Below are 13,336 nucleotides of genomic sequence, written 5' to 3'. Positions count from 1 at the left end.
CTCTTGTTCTCCTCCTTGTGCCTGAACAAATCACCAATCATGTACTCTAATTTCTTCTTCTCCTTCTTCAGCTCATCCCTCTGTGACACCACTTTGTCCATCTCTTCTTTCATCTTGTCCATCTCTCCTTTCATCTTGTCCATCTGTTGCTTCATCTCATCCCTCTCTTTCTCTGCCTTAGCCGTCAAAACCTGATGTATGCTAGTGCTAGATTTATCAGCCAGCTTCTTCTTCTCAAGCTCTTGCTCTAGGTCAGAAAGAGCAAGTCTTGCATTGCCCAACTCAGTAATTGCCTGCTCCTTGTCAGCCACCATCTTAGCAAAATCTAGTTTAAAAAACCTTAGATCTTTTTCCATCTTTTCCTTCTCTTTCACAACCCTGAAATTTTCTTCAGCATTGACTACATTTTCCCTGAGCCTTAGCTTGTTCTCATCTTCATACATGCCCCAAACCCTAGCTAAACTCATCTTCAGAGTGGCAGGCCATTCAGGGTCAATCCACTCCACAAAGTTGCATTTAGGAATTTCCTACAAATAAGAAAGAAAACAAATTTAGATAAATGAAAGAAGCTTGGGGTTCAGTTAAATTCAGTTATGTGCAGTTAGGTTCAGTTAAGTTCAGTTAAGTTCATTTGGTTCAGTTAAGTTCAGTTAGGTTCAGATAAGTTCAGTTAAGTTCATTTGGTTCAGTTAAGTTCAGTTAGGTTCAGATAAGTTCAGTTAAGTTTAGTTAAGTTTAGTTAAGTTCAGTTAGGTTTGGTTAGTTCATTTAAGTTCAGTTAGTTCATTTAAATTCAGTTAAATTTAAAAACAACATGCTGTTAACTGAAAAATCAAGTTAAGTTCAAAAACAAAATGCTGTGACAAACTCTGTAACAAATGACAGTAAGATGAAACATTCCAACAGTTTGGATTTAATTGTAGATCTAACTAACCTTTTGTGCACAAGCAAGATACCTCCTTCCACTATCAACTGATTCAAAGGACACCAACTTCTCACACACACAACTGTGTTCACATCGAGCTGCAAAATCTGGAGCAAGGGCTCTCCACTCAGAGCAGAAAATGGTAGCAGGAGCAGGAGCCTACAACACATTCTAGTCAGCAAAATTCCCAAATCTTGCACTAAACCCTAACTGCCCCTAAACTGCCAGAGGAGTAGTGGTAGTGACGAACTAACCTCACTTGTGACAGAGTAGCCGTCCGACGAGGAGCTGGATCCTTCACTCCAAGAAACCATGACGGCGAGCTGGCGTCGCCGGCGAGCTGGACGGCGGCGAGCAGAGGAAGCAAACGAGGGAGCAGAGGGAGCAAACGAGGGAGCAGACGAGTGGAGGGGGAGCTGCCGAGTGGAGGGGGAGCAGAGGGAGAATATGCCAAGGAATATACCAACACATGTGCCACATTGTGTAGTACTGCGGGTTGATTCGTCAGAAAGGGAGGGGGCTAAGTGAAAAACGCACGACGCTGACCAGCCAGGCCACTTGGCATCCACTTGGCGAGTTCTGGTTGGCTGTGGACTAAACTTGCACATCCATGACAAGTTCAGGGACCAAATAATCCACTTTTGCAACTTCAAGGACCAAACCATCACCTGACATGCAAGTTCAGGGACCTGCAGTGCTATTACCTCACAAAAGTGCAAGGCAGGCGTTGTTGGGTGTTGGGTCGGTCGCATCAGTCATGTATTATGCCTACGTACGGCCACCCACCGTGGCTATGAATTTTGCATCCATATGAATTGACAATCTTAGAATACATTAATGTATTCTAACATTCCCCCTCAATCTGAACCGAGTGACCTTTACCAAGGTTAAGACGTATTCTAACATTCCCTCTCAATCTGAACTGAGTGACCTTTACCAAGGTTAAGATTGTTCTTGAATGCATTCAATCTTCCTGTAGTAAGAGGTTTTGTGAAGCCATCAGCAAGTTGATCATCAGTTGGGATAAACCGAATATCAAGTAGCTTGCGAGCTACCCTTTCTCTGACAAAGTGAAAATCAACTTCAATATGTTTAGTTCGTGCATGGAAAACAGGATTAGCTGAGAGATAGGTTGCACCAATATTATCACACCATAACCTCGCAGCTTGTGGAGCCTTGATCCCAAGTTCATATAACAGAGTATGTATCCATATTACCTTAGCTGTAGCATTAGCCAAAGCTTTATACTCAGCTTCTGTACTGGACCTAGAAACAGTGGCATGTTTTCTTGCACTCCATGACACAAGATTTGTTCCCAGAAACACAGCAAAACCACCTGTGGACCTTCTGTCATCAGCACACCCTGCCTAGTCTGCGTCAGAACAGGCAGTAACAAGCAAAGACATTGACTTGATAATCTGAAGTCCAACACCTGTTGAGTATTTGAGATACCTTAAAATCCTTTTTGCTGCAGTCCAGTGTGTTGTTCTAGGTGCATGCACATGTTGACAAACTTTATTGAGGAAATATCATGGCGTGTAAGAGTCAAATACTGTAAAGCACCAACAACACTTCTGTATTTTGTTGCATCATCTGCTCCAAGTGCTTCTCCACTGTCAATTGTAAGTTTTTCTGAAGTTGAAATTGGTGTACTCACAGGTTTGCAATGTTCCATTCCTACTCTGTTGAGTATATCAGTGGTGTATTTTTCTTGTGTAAGAAGTATTCCATCCTTTATCTGTTTAACTTCTATACCAAGAAAATAATGAAGATCACCTAAGTCTTTGAGAGCAAATTCCAACTTCAGATCCTTAAGCAAACAAGTGGCAGCATGTGCACTTGAACTAGCAATAATTATATCATCAACATAAACGAGCACAAATATAGTGATCTTGTCTTTATGATAAAAGAACAGTGAAGTATCTGCTTTAGATGGTGTAAACCTAAGTTGTTGTAATTGCATGTTTAACCTGGAATACCAAGCTCTTGGGGCCTGTTTCAAACCATATAAAGCCTTATCCAACTTACAGACATAGTGTGGTGCACTTTGATCCTCATATCCTGGTGGTTGCCGCATGAGTACTTCTTCCTCAAGAACACCATGAAGAAACGTGTTCTGAACATCTAGCTGGCGTAGACTCCAACCTCTGGAAACAACAATAGACAGTACAAGTCGAATGGTAACTGACTTAATAACAGGACTAAAAGTATCTTCATAATCAATACCAAACCTCTGTTTGAAACCTTTGGCCACTAGTCTAGCCTTGTACATGTCTATGCTTCCATCAGATTTTCTCTTAATCTTATATACCCATTTACAATCTATGACATCATGACCCTGCCTTGGTGGTACTAAATGCCATGTTTTATTTTTCATGAGTGCATCATATTCATGATCCATAGCTTCTTTCCAATCTTTATGTGCAAGAGCATCATGCTAACAGGTTGGTTCTCCAATATGACTGAGAAAAGCACGCTTAACTTTGTCATACCTGACCGTACCATCAGTGTTACCTTTGTCATACCTGACCGTACCACCAGTGTATTCCTTTTTCTTGATAATACCTGACTGTGATCTGGTGTGCTGGCGCGGAAGTGCTGATGATGTGGGCGCAGGCGCAGAAAATCCCGGTTCAGGAACTAGCGTAGGGGATCCTGTGGCAGATGGTGATGTAGAGTCAGGCGCAGAAGATCCCGACTCCTGATCTGAGGAGGATGCCCGCGCAGAGGCTGCAGCGGATCCTGCCGCATCCAGCGCATGATCCAAGAAGGATCCAGGCCGCACAGGCGCGTCGCTTTCATCGGCTGGATCAAAGCGCGGGCTCCCATCGGTCGGCGCGCCATGTGGCGACACGGTTCCCCCGCGCGGGCATAGGTGCGTGGGCTGACAGGCACATCCACCGCGGGAGAGCTGGAAACCACCGGATTGGCTGCATGAGAATCCGGCTCGGGGCGATTGACAGGCACAGTTCTGACACGCGTATCAGCGCTGGATCGCGCGTCGCCTCTGCCGCTACTGTCAGGGAGATCTATCTCGTGTTCTGCGCCAAGTTTGTCTTGTCCTGCACACATAAAATCACAGCCTGTGCTTGCACAAACATCATCAGAACCACCGTTTTGAGTGGAATTTTGCACATTGTCAGCCTTATGTAATTCACCCCCATGATCTGAAAGAAGTGCTATCTCAGCACAAAGAAGGGCTCCGGTGTTTGGGCGAAGTTTAGGAAAAGGAAAGAGGGTTTCATCAAACACAACATCCCGGGAAATATAGATTCGTCCAGTAGCAACTTCTAGGCATTTATAACCTTTGTGAAGATTGCTATAGCCAACAAAGACATATTGAGTAGAACGAAACTCAAGTTTATGACGATTATATGGACGCATGTTGGGATAGCAAGCACACCCAAATATTTTGAGAAAATTGTAGTCGGGTGTTTGATGATAGAGGCGCTCTAATGGAGTGACATTGCCAATAACTTTGCTAGGAAGACGGTTTATAAGATATGGGGCAGTGATAAAGGCTTTGTCCCAATATTTGAGAGGCATAGATGCATGATCAAGAAGGGATAAACTAACTTCAACAAGGTGACGGTGTTTCCGTTCAACGGAGCCATTCTGTTGATGAGCATGAGGACAAGAAACATGATGTTCAATGCCTATGCTACGGAAAAAAGAGTTGAGTTTTTCATACTCCCCTCCCCGGTCACTTTGGACTGTTAAATTTTCGATCAAATTGTCGTTCAACAAGTTTTTGAAACTCTTGAAACACAGAGAAAACCTCAGACTTGTACTTAAGCAAATGAATCCATGTAAACTTGCTATAATCATCAATGAAACTGACATAGTATTTCTTTCTGCCAAAGGAATCTCTTGCATGTCCCCATACATCACTGAAAATAAGTTCTAAAGGAGCATGAGATATACTATTTGACTTGGGATAAGATAGTTGGTGACTCTTGGCATATTGACAAGCTTCACAAACAGACTCACTAATTGAACTATGTGACAACGAGAGGTTGCCTTTATTGAGTACTTGTTTAACAATGACCGAAGATGGATGTCCTAATCTTTGATGCCACCTTGCCAAAGAGGGCTTGATGACAGAAAAAACTTGACGAAGCTTGCGACTAAGTGCTCCGGATGTGATGGGGTACAGACCTCCAATGCATCTACCGTGATGAAGGAGTTCCCTCGTTGCCCGATCCTTGATAAAAAAGTAACGAGGGTGAGTTTCAAAGAACACATTATTGTCATGAGCTAAACGAGACATGGATGCAAGATTTTTATCAGCTTGAGGCACATGAAGAACATCTTTGAGGACTAGATCACGTTTAAGTGTAGGGGAATTAATAAGGGCTTGACCAATGTGTTGAATATCCATACCTCCACTGCTTGCGGTGTGAATTTGATCGCCGCCATGGTACTGTTCACGAAGAGCAAGTTGTTCTAGCTCGCTTGTGACGTGATTCGTGGCACCAGAGTCCACGTACCGCACCCCTTCTCCTCCTTGTTCACACACGGCCGCAACAACATGTTTAGCATCAGGAACGAAGTTCTCATCATAGCGATGCCAGCAGTCCATGACTTCATGGCCCGGCTTCTTGCAATGTTGGCAGCGAGGACGTGCTCGGGAAGAAGGAGAAGGGCAACGGTTGTTGTTGTTGTGGAAGCCGCCACCCCCAGCCCTGTTGTTGTAGTTGCTGCCGCCGCTGCCGCCGGTGTTGGTGTAGCCAACACTGCCGTTGTTGGAGTAGTCGGCATTGCTGCACCCACGGCCGCCGCTGCATTGCCCCTGGTAACCGCGCCCACGGCCGCGGCCACGAGAGACAGAGTTGGTGGAGGACTGCCGGATGTTGGCGCCATGATGAGGGTTGAGGCGGGCGTCGAAGCTCAGGAGCTGACTATACAGCTCTTGCACGGTGATCGGCTCCACCCGAGCGGCGAGGGCGGAGACCACAGAGTTGTAGTCCATGTCGAGGCCGACGAGGATTTTGGACACGATCTCCGGATCGGAGAGCGCGGCGGCGGTGCAGGCGACTTCATCGGTGAGGCTTTTAATTTTTCCAAGGTATTCTGCCATAGACATATTACCTTTTTGAAGATTCGTGAGCTCAATGCGCGTGTTGATGGCTTGAGCTTGGCTTTGAGCAGCAAACATGGCGTGGATCACACTCCATACTTCAGCCGGTGTCGAGAGTGTTGCGACCTGTGCGAGGATCTCGTGGGATAGGGATCCCATTAAGAATCCTTGGAGTTGCTGCTGCTGTGCATACCAGAGGGATCGTGCGAAGTTGACTACTTGTTCTTCCTTGCCGTCCTTGGTGATGGTGAGCGTGGCCGGCGGTGGCGGGCTCTGCGGGTTGAGGTGGTGTTCCATATGGTCCCCCTTGATCTGGGGCAGCACAATGGCTTTCCAGAGCAGGAAGTTTCCCCTCATGAGCTTCTCTTGGGGTGGCGATCCGAGTAGGGAGGTGTTGGTGGAGGTGGAGGAGGAGGAGGAGGCAAAAGCGGATGATGATGATGTGGTGAGCGTGCCCATGGTGGTGGCCGTCATGGCGGTGGTGGTGGTGGAAATACTGCTCGGTCGCTGCGGTAGCTAGATGCGATCTATTCCTGATCTATTGAGGAAGAGGCTCTGTTACCATGTGAGAAGAATTGGGAAGTATAGAACCCTTCGTCTGGGCCGCATTGTATTATATGGAAAGCATGCCGTGGCTTACAAGGAAGAGATCGATCGAGAGAAAGAGAGATCGATCCTGGTTCGGTTACAGAAGGTTAACAGAAGAAGAGATAAGAGAAGATAAGATTACAAAAGTTTAAACTACTTCTCCTATCTCTATAATGTATTCTAACAACAATAACCATAGTGAAGGCTTTCACCAATTCAGCTGCCCGATGTCTCGGGCGACACGGCCGACCTGCCCCAGCCCTCATGGCGACATGAGCGAAGCGAATCCCCTAGATCGCAGATGGGCGGTGCACCTCGAATCCGATCTAGCGGCGCCGGCGCTGCTGCTATTCCGACGAGGCGTGCTCCTCAGGTGAGGCGGCTTGTCGTGGCTGACGCTGCTGGACGATCGCGGGGTTCGAGTTGATGTGGTGCGGGTACATGATAAGGAGGGGATACAGGAAGGTACACAAATTTGGTTCCCGTGTCATGTTGTTTTGGTGGGGAGGGTGCTGGGGATTGGAGCGGAGGCGCGGTGCGATGCGAGAATCGAGGTCAAGGAGGAGGAGGAGCATCGGGAATGGCGGAGGATTAAAGCAGCGGCGCAAAGCGGTGCGGCTATCCCTTCCCCACTCGACGAGATCCACTTCTCACCTGCACGACAAACAAGCGAACCACCTCTGGAGATCCATGGCACCCTGGAAGCCGAGACTCGAGGTGGGAGCGAGGGAGATAGCAAATGGAGACGACGTGAAGCTGGAGAAGCTGATGGAGATCATCTCCTGGTTCGCGGAGGAGAGAGATCTGAAGGAGGCGGCGGGGGCGGCATACAGGAAGCTCACGGAGGCAGAGGATTGGCACCTCACCCCGACGGGCGAGCCGGTGGGTGCGCTCAGGATGGTACTCTAGGCGATGGAGGAGGCGGAGTCCGATGATCCCAAGCAGGAGATGAAGTGGAGAGCATTCCGCTCTCGCCACTACAAGCCTGCCGGCCCGACGGAGTTCGTCTTCGGCGCCGTGATGGGTCTCCCTGTGCCTGTCCCTGCGGTGAAGGAGGAGGATGGCAGATCTGGGGGACAACATAACAGAGGAGGAGATAAAGCCTGGTGCGAGGAAGAAGAAGGCAAAGATGCCTTTGATGCTAAGGCGCTCCCCACGCTTCCCTCGTCGTTCACCGCGCTTGCTCAGCCTCGCCCGTTCCCAAGGATGGGGATAGGAGCCTCGCCGGCGGGCTGTCGCTTCTGGCTGCTCGCTGGTGTGACGCCCGGACAATTAAGCTACAGTAAACCCCTACTAATGGTGCCACATCATCACATTACTTTTGCTAATCTTCACTTGATCCAAATCACATTTCAAATTCAAATCCATTCTAAAGTCAAAATTCATATTTGTCAGACATGAAATCTAAAATGTTCATCTTGTGGCAAATAATCCATAACAAATATTGGTGGTGGACCAACATTTTTGCAAGGTGTTTAAATGGCCTAAACAAATTAAAGTAGTGGCTAAAACAATAGATTAAATGCCTTTTCAATTTATAAAAGTGGCAAACCTTTTCAAAAGCCTCACAATCTTTTTGTGGCAGTGCCAACTATTGCAATGTAATTATGTGGCCAAGTCCCACATTTTACAGAATCCTTTTTGGCAGTTCTATTATTGCAAAAACATTTTCTGTAAAAAGAAAAGAGCAAAAAAAGGGAAAGAGGAGAAGAAAAAAAAACTTGCCCCACTGGGCTTTAGCCCACCCCAGCAGCCAGCCCACCTAACACCCACCCAAGCTGGCCCAGCACTTGCATCCCCGGTCGCTCCTTCCCCCTCCCTGTTCCTCCGACCGTGCCTACGGTCGCCACCGAACCCACCATGCCGACCACGCCGCTACAGGCTCCGCGGGGAGGATAAGGACGCCAGTGTCGGTGCCCTGGCTTACGCCGAGATCTTTCCCCCTCAGCCACTTCCCCCTTCTCCCTCTCCCTCTCATTCATATTGGAGAGAAGGCCGACACGGTCACCGTCGTGCCTCGCCCGTCCTCGCGGCCACCGAGCCCCGTTCACCTCACCATCGTGCCCATCGTCTCCATCGTCGCCGTCTACCCTGTCCCTGTCCGTGAGCGCAAGTCGGGAGCCATAGCGGGGAGCGGATCGAGCCGCCCCTTTCGCCTCTGTCGCCGGCGAACTCCGTCATCTCCGTCCATTGTTGCTACTCCTAAGCTTGCACGGGCCTTTCTTGGCCGCACAGTGAGCTCCTCCCTTCCTCCATTCCTATCCTCCAGTCGTGCTTTTTGCCGTAGCACGCTCTCTGCATCGCCTCCACCGTTCCCGAACTGCAGCTCCACCGTGTTGCACGCTGCCGTCGCCATCGTCATTGACACGCCCCGCTGGGCTCACGGCCGTGCTCCGGGGAGCGCCCTGGTGCCGCCAGCGCCTTCAGCTCGCCTCCCCGTGCCCCCCTAGCCGCTAGCCTGACCACCCTCATCTCCGGCCGCCGCCTACCATCATTGTTGTGGTCTTCCCTGACCACCCCAGCGGCTGCCTCTTGCGCCATTCGACGCGGCTTGACGGCCGCATCCGAACGAGCCCGTCCGCGCTCGATTTGGGCCCCTGTGTTTTTTTTCACGAGCACCCAAATGCCTCGCCGCCACCTTGCCTCACCGCCGACGGCACTCCGGCCACTCCCCGCCCGGGCCACCACCGCAGAATGATGCGGCTTCGTCCGCTCGATCGCTCGAGCTAGGACACGAGCCCGGAGACGCCCCGTAGCCAAATCCCCCTCGTTGACCCGTGCCTCTGCCATGGTTTTTGCCACCGGCGGCTAGATGCCGGCGCCCGCGCTGACATGGCCGACCGGGGCCACCCTCCAGGGTCACTACCTGGTGGTCCCAGGGGCCCAGGCTGGCTAGTTGACTGAGGTCAACTCTGACTAGGCAGCCCCGAGTCACTGACTGGTGGGACCCGTCCGTAACTCTAATTAAATTAGTTAACTTAATTAATTTAAACTAACGAGTCACTGACAGGTGGGGCCAAAGTTTAATTAACTAGGTTTAGGTTAGTTTTAACTCTGTTTAAACCCGCTGTCTATGACATGTGGGTCCCCCATGTCAGTTTTGACCAGTCAACGTCCTGTTGACTAGTGACGTCACCCCTGACCTCATGATGACGCAGTACTTCATTTTCTGAATTATTTTAGTTATTAATAAATTTAGAATATTATTAAAACTTTGAAAAACCATAGAAAAATAATCGTAGCTCGGATGAAAAGGTTTTGTACATGAAAGTTGCTCAGAACGACGAGGCGAATCCGAATACGCGGTCTGTTCATCCGCCGCACGTCCCTAGCATAGCAAAAGTGCAACCTTCCCCCTCCGTTCTAGATGTTCAAAAATGCCAAACCTGGGGAAACATTCCGGGATGTTATACCCCTTCGCCGGTAATGTGTAACACCGCGTTAGAACACGTCTAGCTTTGCCTATTGTCATGTTGTGCATATGTTTGCGTGTATTTACTGTTTCTTCCCCCTCTTCTCTCTAGTAGACCCTGTGACCGCCGTTGATGCCACTATGTTTGACTACGTCGACGACGACCCTCATTCTTGTCTGAGCAACAAGGCAAGCCCCCCCTTTAATCATCCCGATATCGCCCATTCTATACTGAAAAGAAAAGTTCTCGGAATGTCCTAAAAATCCATGGAGGTACTTTTTGGAATTAATAAGAATTTCTGGGCGAAAGAAATACACCAGGGGGCCCAGGGCCTGTCCATGAGACAGTGGGCGCTCCCCCCCTGTAGGGCGCGCCCCCCTATCTTGTGGGCCCCCTGGACCTCCACCGACCTCAACTCCAACTCCATATATTCCATCTCACGGAGAAAAAAACCAGAGAGAAAGTTTCATCACGTTTTACGACACGGAGCCGCCACCAAGCCCTAATCTCTCTCGGGAGGGCTGATCTGGAGTCCGTTCGGGGCTCCGGAGAGGAGGATTCGTCGCCGTCGTCATCATCAACCATCCTCCATCACTAATTTCATGATGCTCACCGCCGTGAGTGAGTAATTCCATCATAGGCTTGCTGGACGGTGATGGGTTGGATGAGATTTACCATGTAATCAAGTTAGTTTTGTTAGGGTTTGATCCCTAGTATCCACTATGTTCTGAGATTGATGTTGCTATGACTTTGCTATGCTTAATGCTTGTCACTAAGGCCCGAGTGCCATGATTTCATATCTGAACCTATTATGTTTTCATGAATATATGTGTGTTCTTAATCCTATCTTGCAAGTCTATAGTCACCTATTATGTGTTATGATCCGACAACCCCGAAGTGACAATAATCAGGATACTTCTCGGTGATGACCGTAGTTTGAGGAGTTCATGTATTCACTATGTGTTAATGCTTTGGTCCGGTTCTCTATTAAAAGGAGGCCTTAATATCCCTTAGTTTCCACTAGGACCCCACTGCCACGGGAGGGTAGGACAAAAGATGTCATGCAAGTTCTTTTCCATAAGCACGTATGACTATTTACGGAATACATGCCTACATTACATTGATGAACTGGAGCTAGTTCTGTGTCACCCTATGTTATAGCTATTACATGACGAATCACATCCGGCATAATTATCCATCACTGATCCATTGCCTATGAGCTTTTCACATATTGTTCTTCGCTTATTTACTTTTCCGTTGCTACTGTTACAACTACTACAAAAACCCAAAAACATTTATCTTTACTTTTGCTACTGTTACCATTATTATCATACTACTTTGCTACTAAATACCTTGCTGCAAATACTAAGTTATCCAGGTGTGGTTGAATTGACAACTCAACTGCTAATACTCAAGAACATTCTTCGGCTCCCCTTGTGTCGAATCAATAAATTTGGGTTGTACTTCACCCTCGAAAGCTGTTGCGATCCCCTACACTAGTGGGTTATCAAGACTAATTTCTGGTGCCGTTGCCGGGGAGCATAGCTCTATTCTCTGAGTTACTTGGGATTTATATCTGTTGATCACTATGAAGAACTTGAAAGATGCTAAAACCAAGATTTTCCCTCAACTACGAGGGGAGGTAAGGAGCTGCCAGCTAGCTCTGCACTAGATTCTCCTTCCATTATTAGTAGGCTTGCGACACCTAAACCTGCTACTGCTATGAATTCTGATATGTCGCATGTTATTGATGATGCCACTTCTGCTATGCATGATGAAACTACTTCTGTGCGTGATACTACTTTGCCATTAGGTGAATTTCTTGCTGAACAACTTGCTAGAGTTAGCGGGAATGAAAATATTGATAATGCTATTATTGATGATAGTGATGATGAAGGTTCTCCCAATGATTATGTATTGCATGTTGTTCCTAAGGGTTATGTTATGAATGAAGAAGATGCTAGGGAAATCTTTGCTTGCAATGATAGATATGATCTTAACAAATTATTAGCTAAATGGAAGCAGCAGTCTCTTAATGCTAGAATGAAACCAGACCCCGCTTTTGCTACTTCACCTATCTATGTTACTGATAAGGATTATGAATTCTCTGTTGATCCTGAGATTATTACTTTAGTTGAATCTAATCCTTTTTATGGCCTTGAATCTGAAACTGTTGTGGCACATCTTACCAAGTTGAATGATATAGCTACCCTGTTTACTAATGATGAGAAGTCTCACTATTTTTATATCCTTAAGATATTTCCGTTCTCATTAAAGGGTGATGCTAAAACTTGGTATAATTCTCTTGCTCCTGGCTGTGTGCGTAGTCCCCAGGATATGATTTATTACTTCTTTGCTAAATATTTCCCTGCACATAAGAAACAAGCTGCCTTGCGGGGAATATATAATTTTGTGCAAATCAAAGAAGAGAGTCTCCCACAAGCTTGGGGGAGGCTTCTCCGGTTACTTAATGCTTTGCCTGATCATCCTCTCAAGAAAAATGAAATACTTGATATCTTTTATAATGGACTAACCGATGCTTCCAAGGACTACTTGGATAGTTGTGCTGGTTGTGTTTTCAGGGAAAGAACAGTCGACGAAGCTGAATTACTATTGAATAATATGTGGACTAATGAAAATAATTGGACTCTTCCTGAGCCTATTCCTAAACCCACTCCGAAGAAGAGAGGTGTTTTATTTCTCAGCCCTGAAGATATGCAAGAGGCAAAGAAATCAATGAAAGAAAAAGGTATTAAAGCTGAAGATGTTAAGAATTTACCACCTATTGAAGAAATACATGGTCTTAATATACCACCTATTGAAGAACCATATTGTCTTGATAACCCGACACAGGTAGTAAAGGTAAATTCTCTCTATAGATATGACAAAGTTGAAATCCACTCTACTAAATTTCATGGCCCATGCTTAGATGAATTTGATGACTTTATAGCTAGACAAGAAAGTTTTAATGGTTATGTTGGTAGAGAGTTAAAGAATAATGCTTTCGAGATAGGACGTGTAAGTGATAATCTGGCTAGAGTTAAAGATGAACTTCACCTCGTTAGCAAATATGCTTCCATGGTTGCTACTCAAGCTGAGCAAGTTCTTAAAGCTTAAAATGATTTGCTTGATGAATTAAATAATAAAAATGACTTTGTTGTTAGAGTGGCTACTAGAACTGGTAGAATGACTCGGGAACCTTTGTATCCTGAAGGCCACCCTAAGAGAATCAAGCAAGATTCTCAGAGAAATAATTTAGAGGCACCTAGTTCTTCCAAAAAGAAGAAAAAGAAAAATGATAGGACTTTGCATGCTTCTAGTGATCCTACT

The sequence above is a fragment of the Triticum aestivum genome, chromosome 5B (assembly GCF_018294505.1).
Source record: "Triticum aestivum cultivar Chinese Spring chromosome 5B, IWGSC CS RefSeq v2.1, whole genome shotgun sequence".
Classification (NCBI taxonomy): domain Eukaryota; kingdom Viridiplantae; phylum Streptophyta; class Magnoliopsida; order Poales; family Poaceae; genus Triticum; species Triticum aestivum.
The sequence above is the reverse complement of the archived record's forward strand: the minus strand, read 5'-3'. Positions refer to the sequence as shown.